The sequence below is a fragment of the Talpa occidentalis genome, unplaced genomic scaffold, assembly GCF_014898055.3.
Source record: "Talpa occidentalis isolate TD23 unplaced genomic scaffold, MPIMG_talOcc4v2.1 talOcc4.6, whole genome shotgun sequence".
NCBI lineage: Eukaryota > Metazoa > Chordata > Mammalia > Eulipotyphla > Talpidae > Talpa > Talpa occidentalis.
In genome coordinates this window covers 59,034,050-59,051,686 of record NW_023604972.1, presented here as the reverse complement: position 1 = coordinate 59,051,686, position 17,637 = coordinate 59,034,050, and the positions used below count along the sequence as shown (strand labels likewise).

At 35.2% G+C, this 17,637-nt stretch overlaps 1 protein-coding gene across 1 annotated transcript in view; it reads right to left on the bottom strand.

Annotated features, from left to right (window-relative positions):
• Positions 1-17,637, bottom strand: part of GRID2 (glutamate ionotropic receptor delta type subunit 2) — a 1,708,541-nt gene that overhangs the window by 1,336,700 nt on the left and 354,204 nt on the right. The window lies entirely within an intron of this gene.

Below are 17,637 nucleotides of genomic sequence, written 5' to 3'. Positions count from 1 at the left end.
AGATTCCAGCTATGAGTGAGACCATCTGGTATTTTTCTTTTTCTTTCTGGCTTATTTCGCTGAGCATGATCCCTTCCAGCTCCATCCATGTTGCTGCAAATTGCATGTGTTTATCTTTTTTGAATGCTGAGTAATAGTCCATGGTGTATATGTAACACATCTTCTTGATCCAGTCATCTATTTTTGGGCATTTGGGTTGTTTCCAAAGCTTAGCTATTGAAAATTGTGCTGCTATAAATATAGGGGTGCAGGTGTTCTTTGGAATTGATGTTTCTGTGTCCTTTGGGTAAATACCTAGGAGTGGAATTGCTGGATCATATGGAAGCTCTATGTTTAGTAGGTCAAGAAATCTCCACACAGCTCTTCATAGTGGTTGGACCAGTTTGCACTCCCACCAACAGAGCAGCAGAGTTCCTTTTTTTCCACACCCTCACCAACATTTGTTGTTGCTAGTTTTTTTAACATGTGCCATTCTCACTGGTGTCAGATGGTAACTCATTGCAGTTTTGATTTGCATTTCCCTGATTACAAGTGATGTTGAACATTTTTTCATATGCCTGTTGGCCGTTTGCATTTCCTCTTCAGAGAAGTTTCTTTTTAGCTCTTCTGCCCATTTTTTGACTGGATTATTTTCTTTGTTTTTGTTGAGTTTCATCAGCTCTTTGTAGATTTTTGTGATCAGTCCTTTATCATTATTGTTGTGTGCAAAAATGTTCTCCCAGTTGGTGGGGTTTCTCTTTGTTTTTGTTATCCTCTCTTTTGCTGTGCAGAAGCTCTTTATGTTTCTATTGTATTTAAATACTGAAACATTGTATTTAGGTAACTGTTATTTTATTTGCATTTTGACAACAAATATGATTATTGTACAAAGGTAGTTTGTGTTTATGGATTGATCAATTACCTGACAGTCTCAAATCCAGAAATAACATTTTTGAACTGTGGGGCCAGAGTTCCAGGTCTCTGCTTCTTGCCATCAGTCCTTTCTTATGGCGAGTCCCCACCCTCCCTGTAACATGTCCCTGCTTAGACATCCACCTCTGCCTTCCATTCTCCTGACACTCTACTGCCATTTGTGCTCTTCTGCCATTTCTTACCCTGAGAAACCTGAAACTGTTACTCCATTAAAGTCAGCATTTACACCAACAATTCCATCTCCTTAACAACTGCAACAGTAGCTTACTTTGTGTGTTTGCTGAAACTAGAATTCTAAAAAAAGGAAGTAAACCAGATATGCCAATATCATCAGTCCTAATTTTCTAAAGTGGAAGTTGCCACATTTTCCCCAACGCCCTAAATAAAGTCAAAATTTCATACTTCTACACAATGATACCCTGTCCCATCACTGCTCTCAAGTGGTGACCCCTCTCCCAGTATCAAAATAGACTTTCTGGGCCTCCCCTGGTGGCAGAGGAGGTTGAGCGCAGCGCTGTTAGGCTGTCCACCGTCTCTGCAGTGCCAGTTCAATCCCAGCCAGCCAGTGAGGGTCCCACATGGTGAGCAGACCTCGCCTGTCTTGCCTGCTATTCCCCTCAGCAGTGTGTTTTGTCAGTCTGCCTGTTCTGTTTCCCACTCTGTCTCTGGTGAATCTTCTCACCCTCCCATGCATCTGGCCTGTACCCCGATTCTTGTATAAATAAATAAATAAATATTTAAATATATATATATATATATATATATATATTGTATACTACTTACCCAAAACTAAACAAACATACCAAATACACTAACTTATAGAGCCATGAAATCATCAAATACAGCTTCATTCTATTCTCATGGCCAAACCCTGATTCTTGTGAGAACTCAGAACTCTATCTGCGACCACTTAGCTATTATACTATAGATCTAAAATCCAAGTTCAGGATAGATCTACCATACCAAACTTCCAGGCTTATACTACAGACCTTTAGAATCACAAAGAGACTTCCCCCCTTTCTCCATCAACTCACTATATTAAATCATGATATTAAATCTGTCATTCCTGTGATGTCATCAAATTTGTTGTTGATTATTCTCTTTGGGTATCACTGTTCCAACCAAACCAAGCTATCTAGCTTTTATTTCTCATAACCTTTGTGTGTGTGTGTGTGTGTGTATATATACACAAAATATATATACTTGCCCATACACTTGATGTATATACAGCCTTATCAATTACTATTCACACAACATATGTACTATATATATATATATATATATAATTAGCTTATATATATTATTTTATACTATATAGTAATGCTGTTTAGCCATACATTTTTGTGATAGAGAACTCTTCTATGACTTTTTTTGGTCTACAGCACTTAGGAAAGTCTCAGATCAATATGTGGTGCTCAATTAATGTTTGCTTAATAAATCATAAATGCTAAAGGGTGTTTATAAAATAGGAAGCTTGCAACAGCATGCGCAACACTGGGCTCATCAGTTTTATTTGTGTAATTAAGCACAGCTAATGAACTAATACTTATTTATTCATGTTGAGGCAATTTTTTTGCCACATCAGTGCACAGCCTGTAAAGACAGAAATTCACCAAGCTACACCATAGAATCTATGAGAACAGAAATCATACTTTGTAAATATGTTTTTCTTGACACATACCAAATACCACTGTTTTTTTTTTTTTTTTTAATAAGGCATTAGGGATGTGATGTGTAGTAAAACAATTGATGCTGAAGATCAAATAATCTGTTTTTATCCCTGCTTGGCCTTTTGTTTTTCTAACCAGGTATTTGTTTAGTCATACCAGTAGGTAAATTTGCAATCTCACGTACATGAAAATTAGACAGATAATAAGAACAGGGACAGCAAAGAAAATGTCAGAACACAAACTTTCAAAAAAACCATTCTCTGTCATATATCATATAGGTAAAACATTAAACTACTAAACTCAAAATCCCTTCCAAAATTGTGCAACAAAGGACAAAGTCAGATATAGTCACTACAGCTCAGAGAGCAATAATTCAACCAAGTTATAGAATATGAATTCTTAGACTTGACAAAGTTTAAAAAAACATTTATTTAATTAATCTATGACTAATTATGCTATTTGCTACATATGTGTATATATTGCTCTTCTTTGTTACCAAGGATATCATAGAGGTTTATGAAATAAATAACACTAAATGAAACTTGTTGAAATACATAATCATGAACATCATGGAAATTCCGCTAATTCTATAGCACTGAGTTCTACACATATATGACATTTATCTTTAAAAACAATGTGAGAGACCTCCCCGGTGGCAAAGAGGTTACAGTATCAGCACTATCAATCTATCTCCAACCACTGCAGCATGAGTTCCATCCCCAGCCAGGGAGGTAACCCATATGGCACAGCAGACATTTCCTGTCTCACCCACTGATTCCTCAGCAGTGTATTTCAGTCAATCCGCCTGTTCTGCTCCCCAATCTCTTTCTGTTGAATCCTCTCACCCCCTACACCTCTGGCCTATACCCCAGTTCTCATATGCATAAATAATAATAAATCTTTAAAAAATGTGAGATATATTTCTTATATCTATGTATCAATAATATATAGTTTATAGTACAAATATACATTTATATACTTTTTTTTACAAATCTACTTAACATTTGGTTTCTTCTCTGTGCACATGTAAAATAAAATCATTCCTTACTATGGAAAAATATATACAGGGAATAAACTACAATAATCAAATGAAAACAAACTTTAATTTTAAATAACCCAAAATGATTTTCATATATTTTTATAACTTCTTCCTAGAAATGCCCCTGCTTTATCAGGCATTTTTTTAATTTATCAATTTCTGTATTTGATCATAAACTTGATGTATATACAGCCTTATCAATTACTATTCACACTGCATATGTACTATTTCTAATTTTTTCTTCCTGATAACACTGTGATCTTAATAATGGAGTTGTGCAACATTATTATTTCAGCTGACAGTGTTTATAGCAGTTTCAGAAATTTTTAAGTCATTGATAAATATTTATCATTACATTAAACTCTAAAAATAATGTGTCCCTTTTTCCATTCATGCAGTGATAAAAGATGATAAATACACCAAAATTTATGTTTATATTCAAATTTTACTGATGATGTTATGATCACTAATTAAAGCAATGGAGATCATATAGCTGAATGATCATTATTTTGCAAATTTTAAACATTTATGAATTAAAGGGATGCATTCATATGCAAACTAATAATTAGGTGCCTCATCTTTAAACACATTTCAAAGAAAATAAAATCAGTAATTACTTCTAGCTGTTTTCTAAAAGCAAGGTATTAAGATAGACATTGTTTTCATTTTTATTGTTTATACAATTGAATCAAGTTATTGCCTGTTACAAGATCTTGAAGAGAAAGTATTTGTAAGGTCAGGAAGGGACACAGTACAGGTTTTCTAGGATCCCATGCAGACCAGGTAAAGGAGGAGTTCTGGAGCCCTCAGGGGTTTTGCAGGTCTTTTATTGGGGTTCACCAGGCATATGGCAGGCAGGGGTGCTGGGGGCTTGGGGGGCTGGGAGGCCTGCCAGCCTCCCAGCCCCCAGCAGGTCTTCACTCTGGGCTCTCCAGCCTTCTCTGCTTCTCTCTCGGCTTCTGCTACTTCTTTCTCGGCTTCTTGGCTTCTTTAACGGCTTCTGCTGGCATCCCCGTGACGCCACCCTTAAAAGCCCAGTCTCAACCCAGGTGAATCCCACCTACTTATGCCCACACCCTACTCCAGGTGCCCGCCATCAGGCATGCATTCAGGACTGCAAGGATCCATCATCTATCCTGATGGTGGGAGGGCAGAAAAGCCTGACATTTTTTCCTTACCCTACAGTATTATAAATTATCAATTCATAGTAAGTAAAAATTGAATGTTACAACAAATTTTTCAGGATAAAAATTATTTCAAGTTATGGATGAGAAAGATTTTAAATTATTAGCTTGGAGTACAACTGGAAGAGGTATGTGCTAAATTTATAAAGTAAAATTAATCTCTGCATTTTTACATCAATAAGAAATTAAAATATTTTATGAAGAAAATTGATTTTTTCTTAAAGTTCAATTAATGACGGAAAAATTCATAATATAGTCTGATAGTACTCTCAAATTACTGCAATGGTCTAGAAATGTTTAGAAAATAGTTCCACCTAAAACATGCATGCTGTATTTCCTATAATTTATCCTTACTAATGAGAAGGTTTTGTATAGCCACAGACTTAGAAATATTTCTTTTGTAAGTTGAATTCATATAAGTTGCTTAAGTTTCACATAAAAAAGAAATAAATCATAATTCATAAAACTATGAAGATTTTAAAATAATTCACTATCTTACCTTAGGATAAGATTTTACCTTTTCTATCACTTTAACTTGGTATCCATAATACATTATTTTATAGTTAGTGATATATATGTATATATATATGTGTGTGTATTTATAGATACACACACCGAGTTTTAATTATGTTCAACAAATAAAATCATCACAGGAACTAAGCAGAAATTATTTTTCATTTATATAATGCTTACCATTTATCAGGACTACTTCCCATTTGTAGGGTAAGTGAAAGTGTCAGGCTTTTCTGCCCTCCCGCCATTAGGACAGATAATGGATCCCTGTGGTCCTGAATGGCAGGCACCTGGAGTGGGGTGTGGGCATTCATAGGTGGGTACACCTGGGCTGAGAGACTAGGCTTATAAGGACAGAGTCACAGGGACACCAGAACCACCAGAGGAGCAGAGAACAAAGCCACGAGAGAACTCCAGAGAGCTCAGAGTGAAGACTTGCTGGGGGCTGGGAGTCCTGCCAGCCTCCAGGCCCCCCAGCACCCCTGCCTCCCAAGTACCTGGTAAATCCCAATAAAAGCCTACAAAATCCATTGAGAACTCACTCCTCCTTTACCTGGTCTGCTTGTGTCATAGAAAACCTGCCCTGTGTCATCCCGCCCCTATGCCATCACTTTAGCAACATTAACACTAATTTAACCCTCACAACAATCATATGAGAAGATACCATCACAATTCCTTCTTACAAATAAACAAAATTCTACACCAGAGATAAAGAAATGCATTAAAGATCACACCATATTTACTGAGTCTGTGTCCCTCCTTCTAAAGACTGTGCACTGCTGTAACTTAAACTCACTCTGACATATGACAATACCATATTTCCTAATGTTAATAAATATTTAGAAAATGCAGTTATGACATTAATATAAAGTTATAAGAAATGTTGGAAACATTTCAAAATGTATAAATCTTAACAGTCTGGTAAAATCTTGGAGGGGAGATTTAATTAAAGACATGACTATGGTTTTTACAAGTTTGTTGATCATTATAAGAATTATTCAAGAATAATGAAAATGTAAATATAATGTTGTAGGATAAATAAAAAGTATCAGGCTTTTCTGCCCTCTTGCCATTAGGATTGATGATGGATCTGTGGTCTTGAATGCATGCCTGATGGCGGGCACCTGGAATAGGGTATGGGCATATGTAGATGGTATTCACCTGGGCTTAGACTGGGCTTATAAGGGTGGCATCATGGGGACACCAGGAGAGCAGGGAAGCAAAGAGAATGAAAGAGAACAGAGCAAAAGAGAAGCAGAGACCACCAGAGAACGCCGGAGAGCCTAGACAGAGTGAAGACTTGCTGGGGGTCTTGCTGCTGGGTACACAGCACCCCTGCCTGCTGTGTACCTGGTAAATCCCAATAAAAGCCTGAAAAGCCACCGAGGGCTCCAGGACTTCTCCTTACCTTGTCTGCTCACATCATAGAGATCTTGCTCCATGTCCTCCTGCTGCTACAAATGCCAAAATTGCTTTGGAAAAAGACTAAATTTAAAATTTACTGCAAGATACATAAGCCTATGACATACTGTGCAGAGGCCACAATGTTTTAGCTTTGGCAATCTGCTTGATGTTTTTATTCATATTTTATTCATAATCAAAAGCATTGAAGAATAACCTTACCACTCACCATCCATAAAAATCAACCCAAGAACAATGTGAGGGTAGTTTTAAAGTATGAACTGATTGAGTAAAGGATAGCTCAGATAGTTGGATTTTACTATCGAAAAGACTAACACTACTGGGCCTCCCCGTGGCGCAGTGGTTGAGAGCTGGGTTGCGAAGCTGTCTGCAGCCTCCGCGGCGCCAGTTCGATCCCGGCTGCTCCCCTGCCACCAGAGGAGGGTCCCACATGGCACGCAGACCTCTCCTGACGCCCGCTGCTCCCCTCAGCAGTATGCTTCGGTCCTTCTGCCTGCTCTGCTCCCCGCTCTGGCTCTGGTGAATTCTCTCACCCTCCCATGCTTCTGACTGTACCCAGTGCATGTATAAACAAAACAAACACATAAATAAATAAAACATGCCTCTATTAAAAAAAAAAAAAAAGACTAACACTACTAAGTTGCTTGTATCAATGATGTGGTTAAACTGGAACTCTCATAGAATGCTGATGGTAGAGCCTCCCTGATGACTTAGGGGTTAAGTCTCAGGTCTACTACCACCACAACAGCCTGAGTTTGATCCTGGCAGGGGCGCTAACTCACATGGCACAACCTGTTTTGCCTGTAGCTCCCCTTAGCAGTGTATTTCAGTAGATCTGCCTATTCTGCTCCCCATCTGTCTCTGGTGAATCTTCTCACCCCCCTGCACCTCTGGCATGCATCCCAATTCTTCTATGCAAAAATAAATAAATAAAATCTTAGAAACAGGCTGGTGGAAGTTAAAAGAATGCAACCACTTTTTTGTAGGGAAACAATTTTGTAGTTTCTACTTTATGATCTAGAAATCCACTCCAAAATAAATTAATACATTGTTGCCCACGATTTATTTTTGGACTTCTTCAAAGATAACTATGATGATAACGAGATATCACTCAGCTACATAAACACACTATTGATACATTTAACAAGATGGATAAATCTCAAAATATAATGGAGGAAAGAGCAGAAGGAAAAGCATTCATATCAAGTTCAAAATCAGACAAAAACAGTCTGTGGTGATAATAACAAGAGTAGTTGTTGATGTGGGTAAGAGTGGGGAATCGGGGAACTTGACAGGAGTCACAGGGAAACTCTCTAGACAATTTAAATAAATTATACTTTGACCTTGATATTACTTAGGTGTATACCTTTACATGAATCATCAAGCTATACACAGCATGTTTGCACACCAGGTAAATTTTTTTTATCAATAAAGTACTACTAAGTAAAATCAGAGACAAGGAAACCAATTATTTCCATAAAATAGTCATGTCAAAAAGCAAAAACAAGACAAAATCTAAAGCTGACCACTTTCCATTTGTAGGATCTAACGACCAATACATAGGCACACAGAAAGCAAGGGTCATGTTAAACAGCACCACAGATATGAAATCTGAATGAAACATACACTATGGAAAACTACTAAATTATACTGATAACTTGTCCTATGGAAAAATAACATTTAGAATATGGAGACTAACCAACATTTAAGATCAGTGTTAACTTGTTACAATAGAGGGATATTATCTGGACTCTTATTCAAACAAATGTGTACAATTTACATTTACTGCCTTCATATATTAAGATATGGCACTTATAGGATGATTGGAAGTTTAAATACCAATTGGGTATTTGATGATCTTTATTAAGTATTATTGTGATGTTATAATTCTAATAATTATATAGAAATGATCCTTCAGAAATGAATAAACTATCCTTCAGAACTATTGTTGAAACATTATATAAATATGTACCTTTAAACTTTTCCCTTAATAAAAAGTGGAGTAAAAAATGCTATCAAAGCACTGGGGTGAATTTTTTTTTCCAAAATAAGGAAATTAAAGGATAAAAAATGTACCATGTAACATATCAATTACTCATGAATAATAAACAACTGACTATATTCTGATGGAATACTGGATACATATTATTAGAGAACCATTCATTTGCATGCCAATAAACTTGAATAGGCTCATTTTAAGTACTGAAATTATACTGTACTACTTTAGGATGACCCTACCAAAATGTGATGTCATTTCTTTCTAGTATCAGTAGTATTTGAAATGTTTTTGATCTTGAAGTTAAAAACTTTTCAAAGGTATTGAAACCTTTTTTCAAAGATATTGAAAAAAATGTTTCAAAGGTATTGAAAGTATTTGGTAATCTGTGCATTCATTAGTTTAAGTAACATGAGACCAGCTCCTCACTAAACAAAAATAAACACAATGAAAATGTATGGCATCTATAAATGTTACTAATCATAACGCCAAATACTGGCAAATATAAGAGCAGAATAAAAATGAAAGCTTGTGCCTCATAACTCTTACGTGTTTCATAACACAGAAACAATTAATTGAGGTGTTTCAAGGTTGTGATCTGGATATTTCATATTGTTTACTGAGAATAATTTATTACTCTGAGGTTGCATCAAATGGGAAAATAATTGTACACACACATATGTGCTTGCATGTATATAGAAAGAAAGATAAATATATACAAATAGTAGATACATTTTTTTTTCTGTGCATTCCTTATTTCCATTAGAACTAGGCTTTAGGAGAATCATGATACTTATTATTTATAGGTATATTCACACATGGGTACAGAATTTAGAGAAAGTCAAATATCTTTTCAATGAAATAACCATAGCCAAGGTTTCTACAGGTTATCCTCCATGTTAATACCCCCCCAATTATATAACTAACATTCTCTTATATTTAAACCATGGATGGATATCAACCAAAATTTAGGTCTACACTTCTCAATCTTTCTATAACATCCCTGTTTGAAATGTAAAAGTAAAGTTCTTGATGCATCTTTAAACTAAAATGTTTGTAGATGTGTAAGTCTGAGGGTGGATGTACTGGTATCAAATTATGGCTAACACCATAATGGCTATACATCATACCACCTGGATTCTCTTAAACAAGTGCTATAGGGATTCCTTAGTATTCATTTTATAATATGTGAGCCTTGAGATAAATACTTTGTGTTATTAAAATTACAAATATTGGGGCCTCCCTGTTGGTACAAGGATTAAAGACACAGCTCTATCAAGCTATTGACAGCCACTGTGACATGAGTTCAATCCCAGGCCAGGGAGGTGACCCACATGGAACAGCAGACCTCTCCTGTCTCGCCTGCTGCTCCCCTCAATAGTGTATTTCAGTGAATCCGCCTGTTCTACTCCCCACTCTGTCTCTGGCCTTTCTCCCCCACATCTCTGAGCTATACCCCACTTCTTGGATGCATAAATAAAAATAAATCTTTAAAAAAATTACAAATATCATTAGGCTGGATTTTCATCAGAACAGAGTTCAATTACGTTAAACTTTCATCAATTTTGAAATGTTTTTTTTGAAATTGCTATATATTACAGCTTTTATTAAGCAGTTTTTAAATTTATTAGTATAAAATAAATTCATGTGTTTTTATTATAAAATAAAATTTTCATTTTACCTGGTGTTACACTTATATTTTTAAAGGCTGCAAACAGTAGCCTTCTGTTTGAAGTAAATGTTAAAATGTTTCCTTAAAATTGAAATTTGTGGGGCCTCTCACAAGTCTTTTGAATCTCCTAAGATGACAGTGCACATACAGCATTTCTTTTTTGTTTTTTACACGAAACCTCCTTTATTTTATTTTTTTTAATAAAGCAATATCAGCAATATGAACCTTTTTTTCCACATGCAACACCCAGCCTAATGCTGAGCAGGCAGCCCCACCCCCTCAATCCCCCTGCAGAATGTGCTTCCCAGTTAACATCAGTGCTCATTATCAGATGGTCTCACCAACTGAGCATCACTCAAATAGAAATTTGATGACCCTTCCATCTGATAAAATATGTTACCAAAATCACCTTTTAAAAAACTAAGTGTAACAGTTGTCTTGAATTTAAAATAGTATATTTAGAATGTCTATCCCTGTTCATTCTGTTTTGTGTAAACGGAGATAGTCCTAAGAGTTAGCTGGGAAAAACTCCAGGTAAAATCCCAACTAAAAATAATCTAAGGTTCTGGACCTCCCCTGGTGGCACAGGCAGTTGAGCACCACACTGTGAAGCTGTCCATAGCCTCTGTAGCACCAGTTGGATCCCAGGCGGCCAGTGAGGGTCCAACATGGGACAGCAGACCTCTCCTGTCTTGCCCACTACTCCCCTCAGCAGTGTAGTATGTCAGACTGCCTGTTCTGTTCCCCACTTTGTCTCTGGTGAATCCTCTCACCCTCCCGCACATCTGGGCTGTACCCTTGTTCTTGCATAAAATAAATAAATAAATCTTTTTTTTTTTTTTTTTTGTTTATACAAGCACTGGGTACAGTCAGAAGCGCGGGAGGGTGAGAGAATTCACCAGAGCCAGAGCGGGGAGCAGAGCAGGCAGAAGGACCGAAGTACACTGCTGAGGGGAGCAGCGGGCGGCAGGAGAGGTCTGCGCGCCATGTGGGACCCTCCTCCGGTGGCCGGGGAGCAGCTGGGGATTGAACCGGCACTGCAGAGGCTGCGGGCAGCTTCGCAACCCAGCGCTCAACTGCTGCGCCACACCGGGGAGGCCCAATAAATAAATAAATCTTAAAAAAAAAAAAAAAAAAAAAAAAAAAAAACAAGCTCAAGGGGAATGACATTGAGCTGCTACTGGCTTTAAAAAAATAAATAAATAAAAACAATATAAGGTTCTGTTATTGAATCCTTGAAATGTGACATGACAAGGCTCCAGATAGTTTAGTGTTCTAATAGCACACATTGGGTGACAATATATTAAATCAGAAGCAATATTCTAAATATAATAGCATTTGTGAATTTTACACAATTAATATATTTAAGTATATGTGTATTTTATATTTCATGTCATTAGAATATATTTGGAAGACATCAATGCATATATTTTAATGATTATTAATTTTCAAAGGTAGCTAGATATTATTAAAATAAAAACTATTATCCAAAAATGTTCCAGGTGTTGTATATATAACATTGATATTATTATCATTATTATATAATCTTATTTCATAGAACCATTAGATTATAGCTTTTTGTATTTATTCATTTTTATTTGTTTATGCATACAAGAACTGGGATGTAGGTCAAAGGTGAGGGGAGTGAGAGGATTCTCCAGAGAGAGTGGAGAGCAGAAAAGGCAGATACACTGAAATACACTGCTCAGGGGAGAAGCCAGCGAGACAGGAGAGGTCTGCTGTGCCACATGGGTTAGCTCCCTGGGTGGGGATCTAACTCACTTCACAGTGGCTGGCAATATCTTGATAGAGCTGAGACTTTAACTCCTGTGCCACCACGAAGGCCATAGATGATAGTTCTTAAGACAATCCATATCGTGGAGGCAAAAAGAGAACATCACATTAATTTCTTATACAAAATCTCTCAGGATACAATGGCAGAACAGAACCCGGAGTTATATCTCTCTGAATGTTAACACAATTTTTTGTTGCACTATTTCAATACCTTATGGAAAAAAAACAATCCAAGCACTCTACAGAAAATAGAGAAATACAAATATGATTCTGTTAATCTTCATTGGCCTTATACTAAATTGAAAAAAAAATCAAGTTATAGTCTGCAAAGTAATAAAAATCCCGATCCATATTTTAGAAATGTTATTTTGTTTAGGCAATGGAAATGCAAATAGACTCCACTTTCAAAGCACATAAAATCTCTCTTGAGACACCAGTTATAGGCACATTCAAAAATTACATGATTCTAAAAAATTAAGAGGAAAGAGTTTCATTATGATATGATTTACAAAATAAAATATAATCATAAAGTACTATTATAGGAGCTATAAAACTTTACCTAGGCTGGGAAGTTGAATAAGTTACGCATAGTTATCAGGTATGACTGCAAAATATGCTTATGAAGATCTTAAACAAATCTAATGATAAATATATATTTGAAATCAAGAAATTATTTGTGATAAATATTTTATTTATGACAACACTAAGCAAATAGAACAAAATATATAACTTAAATGTTGAAGATTTGATATTTCTTCAAGACATTCATTATATCAAATGTAAGTATTAAACTTCTCTGAGACAAAAAAAATACTAAGAATAGCAAATATTGCTTTTAGATATATTCTGAATATTATTACATATAATATCTTCTCATTTATTTTATAAAAATCTGTCTTTTTGTTATCAAATTTCATATTTCAAGCAAATTTTGCTATCACATTTCATATTTCAAGCAAATTTGCTATCACATTTCATATTTCAAGCAATTTTTATTCTCTATTATTCTTATTTCCATACTTATGAGCACTGTGCAATTAAAGTGCTTAATGCTTTTGAATTTAGGTATCACTTAAGGAACATGCTATTTACTGAGAAATCAGTTCACAAAAATATCCAAGGTAATGGAAGGGAGTTATGAACATAATTAACTACTTTAAAATTTATAAGTACTAGTATTAGTCTCATTTACAAATAAAGGAACTCGGGTGCTGAAGATACAGTAACTCAAAGTCACATGGGAATTACACAGTAAAAGGGAAAGTCAAATCCAAATTCCCACACCTGTCCTCTGACTCCACTATACTGAGTTAGAGTGGTAACTGCTAAAACATGAACAAGAACAGTAAATATCCCAGGCTTTATCTTTTTTTAGGGGAAGAGCAATGATAGAGATTAAAGTGTAGAGAGTGTCCAATGGACTATGGTAGAGGACTACGAATGCCTTGTTGGTGAGTTGTACTAAAGACGTGATCCTTTACTCTGAATTATATGCAGTGTTGTACACCAAAGTTACCTCATTAAAAAGTACTCAAACACAAAGATTTACTTTAAACAATTCATCCATTATTACCTCAATATTCAACAAATTGAAATAAATATGCAATCAGTCACCTTGCAAAAAATCTAAATAAGATGAGACAATAGGCATTGCAATAAAATACCACATGTGCTGTTCAAGAAAACAAAAATAAAACTGTTGAGAATTTTGATCTAAGTGTGCTAAAATTTACGTTCAAATGAAAATTAATAATCTTTATTGTGAGTTTCTTAAATAGTCAGTTTTCATTCACATTTTTCAAAAAAAGTTCTATTCTCCACACATACCTTATCTGGAATTGATATGCAATTTTTGACATACATTGGCCTCTTAAAAACCAGAATTCTTGATAAACTTGAAAACATACACAAAGAACAAAACTAATCTGAACTACAATCATCCAACATTTCCTTGTTAGTCAACAAGAGAATAAAAGACGGGGTTAACATCTAATGAAAGTACCCCAATATTACCTCAGTTAAAAGTAAATAATTTGAGGGCCTCCCTGGTGGCACAGTGGTTGAGCACTGGGTTGCGAAGCTGCCCGCAGCCTCTGCAGCGCCGGTTCGATCCCCGGCCGCCAGCGAGGGTCCCACATGGCGCACAGACCTCTCCTGCCGCCCACTGTTCCCCTCAGCAGTGTATCGTCAATCTGCCCGTTCTGTTTCCCAATCCGGCTCTGGTGAATTCTCTCACCCTCGTGCGCTTCTGACTGTACCCATTGCTTATAAAAATAAATAAATATTTTTTAAAAAAGTAAATAAATTGATTATATATATATATATATATATATATATATATATATGGCTAATGTCTCCAATGGAAGATTGGTATCAGGGCTGATATAACTCTGAAGAATCGGCATAAATTAAATGATCAGGATTTTCCTCAGTCACTTAAGCAATCCACTTGGATTTTTATTAATTGGTAATGGCAGATTCGTTGTCCAGACTGTTATTCTGTGATACATATATATGAAATACTGGATAAAACATCTATTTTTAAAATCTTGATTATTGGATTACTTTTACCTTGAAAATATTTGCTAAACTGATAAGATTAGTTTGTGTGTAACCTTAATCCTGAGACCCCAAATTTTTCATCCTCTATGTACAAGTGTGAAATACATCTACCATCAGTTCTTCTCTAAAAGTGACCTTACACAGATGAAAAAAAAAAAAAAATTCCTAAGACTCCAAAGTCACAAGCCAAGATTCATAAAGTTACCAATGAATCTTGTATCTCTACTCACTAAGTTCCAGATAAAATAATCTCAAAGTTGAAATTAAATTTAAAAAAGTCAATTTTCACTAGAGCTTCCAGATCTCTGACAAAAACAAAGCAAGGCTTTTATCAATCTATCTTTATCTCAGAAGATCAAGGAATTTTTATAGTTAGGATATCGAGAAAAATGGGCAGCTAATATATTTTTTTTAATCATGGAAATAAGGCACCATGAGTGAAAACAAGCTAAAACAAACAAAAAATTAGACATTAAACTTACGAAAAACAGAATAGGAAGTGTTCATATTTTAGGAAGACAGTCTTGATGCTGTGTAAAGACATAATAGATATAAAAAAAGAGTAACAGAAAACATCTACAAATGAAAAATATAGTATGTGAAATAGAAAACTCTATGAATGGGCTAAAGAGCAGATTACACATAAATAGGGAATGTGTGTTTTATGAGATAATAAGTCATAGGACATGAAAAATATAAAAGAACGTTTAATTGATATGCAATCAAGTCAACTTGTCAAAACCATATGTCTAATTGAGCTTTACTAAAGAAATGAACAAGAATAGGGGCAGAAGTAGGATTTAAATGATTTTTCAGATATGGCAGAAGAAACTCCAAGTGAATTAATGTCCTTCATGATAGAAATTCACATATTCTTAAAGTCCTGTCACCACAAAATAACCTCAGAAAAATTGATGCAGTCTCTTGTAATCACATGGATAATTTCACACTACTCCAGCAATTTAATGAAAAACATTGGTGATAAAACATTGTTGAGTGAGTGAAAGACCAATTATTGTGGCTATTAAAACCAAAAATGCTAAGTGTTTTGCTTTGAGCAAATCATACTTTTATTTAGCCTATTCCGTATGCTTGTACCATCTTCCCATTTGTCCTCTGATCGAAACTGTTCATGTAGTCATATCATGACTGTGATGAAAAAAACTACTAAAAAGTAGCAGATATAACTACTTTTGACAGGTTTTATTTGAGATGTTTATTTACTTTGTTTGTAAATGCACATATTTTGAAAACTAGTTATTTAGAAACATAATGCCAGCAGACCTTATGTCTGAGTCACTCAGGAGTGGAGCACAGAGAACACAGGGGAAGAGTGTGGTGGAGGATTGTGAACACTTTGGTGCTGGGAGAACTATGATGATTGCATCTGAAGGGAAAAATCCTTTATTGTGAAAAGATAAACAGGAAAAATTAGTATTAACTATTAAACAAACTATTAAGAATACCCATGTGTGATACATAAATAATAAAATAAAAAAGTAAAAGCAGTGTCAGTAAAAATATAAAATTGAAAGTTTCATATTAATGTAATATTAAAGATCATAAACTTGAAAATGACATTTTAAATGTAGCTATATCTGAAAGTCAGTTGAAAATGATTTAATTCTCATGAGATCTAAAAATAAGTTGCCTATTTTGAATGTGACAGCATTAAGAAAATATATTTGATGGCTGGGAGATTATAAGTTTTGCTATTGGAGTTTTGTTTTCCAAATTTCCTTTACTTTGTAAAATAAAACAAAAGAACTCTCCCCAAATGGTAAGAAAACATATATCACAAAAAGTGAAAACTTAAGCACAGGCAGGTAATATTCAGGCTTGACTTGTTCAATTGCAATGTGTGAAGACAAATTTGCACTTGTCCTAGGATCTGTCATTGTTGCCAGGGAACCCTGGAAGCTGAGAGCCACATTTCACAGAGCAGCATTATCATCCAATAATGCAACCTTTGACATGTCACCCTTACACAGTATGCCAAGGTCAGAACATGAAAACCGTTAGAATGTACAATGGAATAAGTTACAGAATTCAAAGGTCAAGCAAAGTCTTTCTCTTTCCACATCATCCCCAACACCATGTGATCCTGTAAGATATATCACTAGGAAATAGATGGGTTGAAAGAGAGCAAAGAGATATGAAGTGCAAACAACCAGGAACTTTTTATCCCTCTAAATTCAAGTATCTCTTACAAAATGGCATCAGTGGGCAACAATTCAGTTGGTCCAGATAAAATATTGTAGGATTTATCTTTTCCTGAACATTCTGACTTTAAACTCGGTGATAACATACACATTTTAGAAGCAATTACATTCTTTTGCTAAGAAGCCAAAATGCTTCCACACTATGTCAGTCAGGGGAAGGGGGAATGAACAGAGGCATCCTCACAGCGCCGCCTTGGAATCCTGCCACTGAGTGATGGCAGCTGGTGATTAATAATATTCAAGGAAATAGTCATTCAAGTAGGATTCACCAAGTTCCCAAAATCTATCTTTCCAATAGCCAAGATTAGTGTAAACTAATTTTAAATATTCCCAAAAAAACACAACTACCTACAATCAACTACTTGCGTAATATATGATCAAAAAGTTAGAGCAAACACTGAGCATCCCCACCTCATCCTTAATCAGACACCAATTATCAACATCATCCTACCATTATTCATTCATTCTTAGGAACGCATTTTTCTTATCAAAAACCTGAAGGTACTTATCAAATTTTTTAACACAACATAGTAATAATGTTCATAAATGAAGATACTATTGATAAAGTGATGTTCACATGACAGAACCAGATGCAATACAGTAAAACTGTTCTTTACAACAAAATTAATTTCTAAGTATTAATTAGTAGCA